Genomic DNA, 5,010 nt, shown 5'->3' with positions numbered 1-5,010 from the left:
AAAATAAATAAACGGTAGGCAAAAACACATCTGCCATGCTGATCTTCAACACTTCGGAGGAAGTCATGACAGTATCCCCCCTTGACGCGCGGCTCCAGCAGCGCAGCGACCCCGGGCTCGGAGACGACCCGGAGGGCTGGGCGCAGGGCGATCCGGACGAAGACGGTGGAACTCCTGCAGCATTGAAGGGTCCAACACGTCCTCGACTGGAACCCAGCGCCTCTCCTCCGGACCGTACCCCTCCCACTCCACGAGATACTGAAGGCCCCTCGCCCCCGATGTCCAGAAGGGGTGGAGGAACCTCCCGCACCTCAGACTCCTGGAGCGGACCAGCCACCTCCGGCCTGGAACACAAGGAACGAGGGGTTAATACGGTAATCGGGTGGAAGTTGTAACCTATAACAAACCTCGTTCACTCTCCTCAGGACTTTAAATGGCCCCACAAACCGCGGACCCAGCTTCCGGCAGGGCAGGCGGAGGGGCAAGTTTTGGGTCGAGAGCCAGACCTCACTGCGGTGGCGATCTGCGTTCTCCTTTTGGCGCATCACAGCCTGCTGAAGGTGAACATGGACAGCCTCCCATGTCTCCTCCGCGCGCCTGAACCAGTCGTCCACCGCAGGAACCTCGGTCTGACTCTGATGCCAAGGCGCCAGAACCCGGCTGGTACCCCAGTACACACAGGAAGGGAGAGAGGTTAGTGGAGGAGTGGCGAAGTGAGTTCTGTGCCATCTCAGCCCATGGCACGAACGCCGACCACTCCCCCGGCCGGTCCTAGCAATAGGACCACAGAAACCTGCCCACATCCTGGTTTACTCTCTCCACCTGCCCATTACTCTCGGGGTAAAACCCTGAAGTAAGGCTGATCGAGACCCTCAGACGTTCCATGAACGCCTTCCAGACCCTAGACGTGAACTGGGGACCCCGATCAGACACTATATCCTCAGGCACCCCGTAGTGCCAGAAGACGTGCGTAAACAAGGCCTCTGCAGTCTGTAGTGCCGTAGGGAGACCGGGCCGAGGGAGGAGACGACAGGACTTTGAGAAACGATCCACAACGACCAGGATCACGGTGTTACCCTGTGAGAGTGGAAGATCGGTCAGAAAATCCATCGTCAGGTGTGACCAAGGCCGTTGTGGAACGGGTAAGTGGTGTAGCTTACCTCTGGGCAGGTGCCTAGGAGCCTTACACTGGGCGCACACCGAACAGGAGGAAACATAATCCCTCACGTCCTTAGCCAAGGTAGGCCACCAGTACCTCCCGCTCAAACAGCGCACTGTCCGACCGATCCTAGGATGACCAGAGGAGGGTGACGTGTGGGCTCAATAGATCAACCGGTCACGAACAGCAGACGGGACATACAGACGCCTAGCGGGACACTGGACGGGAGCGGGCTCTGCACGTAACGCCTGCTCAATGTCCGTGTCCAGCTCCCACACTACCGGCGCCACCAGGCAGGAGGCGGGGAGCATGGGAGTGGGATCCATGGGCCGCTCCTCTGTGTCATACAGCCGAGACAATGCGTCTGCCTTCACATTCTGGGGGCCTGGTCTGTAGGAAAGGGTAAACACAAAACGGGTGAAAAACATGGCCCACCTTGCCTGGCGAGGGTTCAGTTTCCCCGCCGCCCGGATGTACTCCAGATTACGGTGGTCAATCCAGGTGAGAAAAGGGTGTCTAGCCCCCTCAAGCCAATGTCTCCACGCCTTCAGGGCCTTGACGAGAGCCAACAACTCCCGGTCCCCCACGTCATAGTTTCGCTCCGCCGGGCTGAGCTTCTTCGAGAAGAAGACACAAGGGTGGAGCTTCGGTGGCGTACCCGAGCCCTGAGAGAGCACAGCTCCTATCCCAGCCTCGGATGCGGCCACCTCCACTATGAACGCCAAAGAGGGATCCGGATGGGCCAGCACGGGAGCCGAGGTAAGCAAAGCCCTCAGGTGACTGAAAGCCCTGTCTGCCTCAGCTGTCCACTGCAAGCGCACCGGGCCCCCCTTCAGCAGTGAAGTAATGGGAGCCGCTACCTGACCAAAACTCCAGATAAACCTCCTGTAGTAGTTGGCAAACCCTAAGAATCGCTGCACCTCCTTCCCCTCACAGTGATCAAACTCTTACAATCAACAATACCGGACAAGGACATGTGGGGAACAGAGGGTAAATACACAACATGTAATTGATGGGATTGAAACCAGGTGTGATGGAAGACAAGACAAAACAAATGGAAAATGAAAGGTGGATCGGCGATGGCTAGAAGACTAGTGACGTTGACCGCCAAACGTCGCCCGAACAAGGAGAGGGACCGACTTCGGAGGAAGTCGTGACACACCAACAAACTATCATGGTCCAAACACACCAAGAAAGTTGTGAAGAGGGTAAGACAACACCTATTCCCCCTCAGGAGACGGAAAAGATTGGCATGGGTCCTCAGATCCTCAAAAGTGCTACTGCTGCACCAGAGAGCATCCTGACTGGTTGCATCACAGCCTGGTATGGCAACTGCCTTGCATCCGACTGCAAGGCGCTACAGAGGGCAGTGAGTACGAACCAGTACATCACTGGGGCCAAGATTCCTGTCATCCAGGACATCTATACCAGGCAATATCAGAGGAAGGGCCTAAAAATTGCCACCCATGCGGTGCTGGAGTGCCAAGTATAGGTGCAAAAGGCTCCTTAACAGCTTCCACCCCCAAGCCAACAGCTGAACAGCTAATCAAATGGCTACCCATTTGCATTCACCCTTTTTTTACACTACTGCTACTCGCTGTTTATTATCTATTGATAGTCACTTTACCCCTACCTACATGTACATATTACCTCAATTCCCTCGACTAACCTGTACCCCCACACATTGACTCGTTACTGGTACACCCTGTATATAGCCTCGTTATTGTTATTTTATTGTGTTACTTTTTTATACTTTTGTTTATTTAGTAAATATTTTCTTCACTCTTACTTTTCTTAAAACTGCATTGTTGGTTAAGGGCTTGTTGGTTAAGGGTTAAGCATTTCACAGTAAGGTCTACACCTGTTGTATTCGGCACATGTGACAAATACAATTTGATTTGATTTGAACTCAGTAAAATCCTCATTATTATATTATTATATTATTATTATAAATTATATTATTGCATGTTGCATTTATTTTTTTGTTCTGTGTATACAGTGCATTCGTAAAGTATTCAGACCCCTTGGCTATTTCCACTTTTTGTTACATTACAGCCTTGTTCTAAAATGGATTAAATCAAATGTTTTCCTATAACTAGCCATTTATAGAATATTGTCACAGATAGAACAATGAGCCAGATATTTCACCAGATGTAATGTGAAGCATCCTATTGGTGTTTCCACTCACTACCAAATATGGTGATGAGAGGAAGCCTAGTGGCCAGCAGTGGGAGAAGATGGAGCGAGATGGATTTTGGCCAACATTCTGAAAATCTCAATGATTAAACATTTGATATCCATACAGTTTTCTGTTACCAAAACTAGAATCTGTATCAAATGGAGTGGACTGCATTTTGTAGACTTTGGGTAAGGGCGAATTGAGCTATTGCACACGTGCACTTCACAGAGTAGGTGTTCCCAAACTGAAATATGCAAATAAATGCTAGAACAAGCCAATAGGATCTCACTAGCTTGTGCTTGGCTCTGCCCACGTCCTTGTTTGGTCTGCCCACTATGAAACAACAGGCTCTGGTCTATCCTGGGTTAGTTATAAAAAATCTTAGATTTTGCGTTGTAAGCTGCTGACTCAAGACCTGACGCTGACGTTGATTCCACGGTAACATGTCCAGATTTTGTATTTACACTCATGATTGCACCAAAAGGAAGATAGTTCCTACAAGATATAATTCTGATCTTGAGTTCTTTCTTTCACCCTGTGAACTCCGTTCATTGCTGCATATATTATTACATATTTTTTCTATGGTTACAGTCATCAAAGATTGAATTGCATTAATCAGATCTACTGATTTACAGGTGGAGTGCTGCTATGTCGGTGCTGCTATGATTTGCGGTGGGGTAATGCTATATTGACTAGCCTATATATTATTAATAACCTACCAATCCCAGTTTACACATTTAAATTAAATGAATGGAAAAAATATGAATAAAGATATGCTACTGTACATGTCTGTACTAGAATTACAATTATAGCTCATAAATAACTATTCATACATGCAGCTTAACAGACACTTTCTTACCTGGTCCATTTGAATGACGCATGTTGTAAAATTGTCACATCCCCTAAGACCATCAAATAAAGCCATGGGCTTTTTCTCCACATATGCCCTGAGGAAATACAATGGAGGGGTACTACCTAAATCATTTGTTGTTATGTAATTCCTCTTTCAATAGTCTGTACTGGGCAATAATACATTTGGTCACTTCTCTGAGTGGATATGTTACCTGTAATTGCTGAATCTCTTTGTCCTGGTCCCGTGCATTATTATCTCTCTAAACAGAGATAAACAATATTGAACAACTCATTCAACAATGGCTAAGAGAGGTTTGACAGAGACATCAAGGCTAAATTAACTCACCTGGTGTCTGCTCCTGTGGTCCTACGTGTCATTTGATCAGGTAGTCCTTTCAATCTGTGCAGCGCAGCCACATCAGACCTCAACTCATCCCAGTCTTTGTCCTTAAGTTCTATGGAAAGAAGTTAATTATTGTTAATATTTTACACAGTCTTTAAAATGCGGAATACAAAACAACTACACTAAATTAAACCCACTTTTAAACTTGCATTGTATTGTGAAAACAGCACTTCTTACCAAACTCTTTTGTTAGTCCAAGGAGACACACAAGGAGCATGACCCTCAGTGCACCTTGAAATCCTTGTCCCGCCATTACAACTCCTGCCAAAACATTTGATAGTGAAACATACAGGTCGAATACACTCTTGGTAAAAAGGGTTCAAAAAAGGGTTCTTCCGCTGTCCCTATAGGAGAACCCTTTTAGGTTCTACCAGGAACCAAAAGGGCTCTTAAAAGTGTTTTCCTATGGGGACAGCC

The 5,010-nt window shown here is 47.9% G+C and overlaps 1 long non-coding RNA gene across 1 annotated transcript; it reads right to left on the bottom strand.

Annotated features, from left to right (window-relative positions):
• Positions 1-4,202: 4,202 nt before the first annotated feature.
• Positions 4,203-4,630, bottom strand: LOC129827670 (uncharacterized). Its single transcript, XR_008755198.1, has 3 exons — positions 4,537-4,630; positions 4,403-4,450; positions 4,203-4,285 (listed from the first exon to the last, which is right to left on the bottom strand). It is a non-coding gene; the product is annotated as an uncharacterized LOC129827670 (long non-coding RNA).
• Positions 4,631-5,010: the final 380 nt, after the last annotated feature.

Source organism: Salvelinus fontinalis, chromosome 29 (assembly GCF_029448725.1).
Source record: "Salvelinus fontinalis isolate EN_2023a chromosome 29, ASM2944872v1, whole genome shotgun sequence".
In the NCBI taxonomy this organism is placed as follows: domain Eukaryota; kingdom Metazoa; phylum Chordata; class Actinopteri; order Salmoniformes; family Salmonidae; genus Salvelinus; species Salvelinus fontinalis.
The sequence above is the reverse complement of the archived record's forward strand: the minus strand, read 5'-3'. Positions and strand labels throughout refer to the sequence as shown.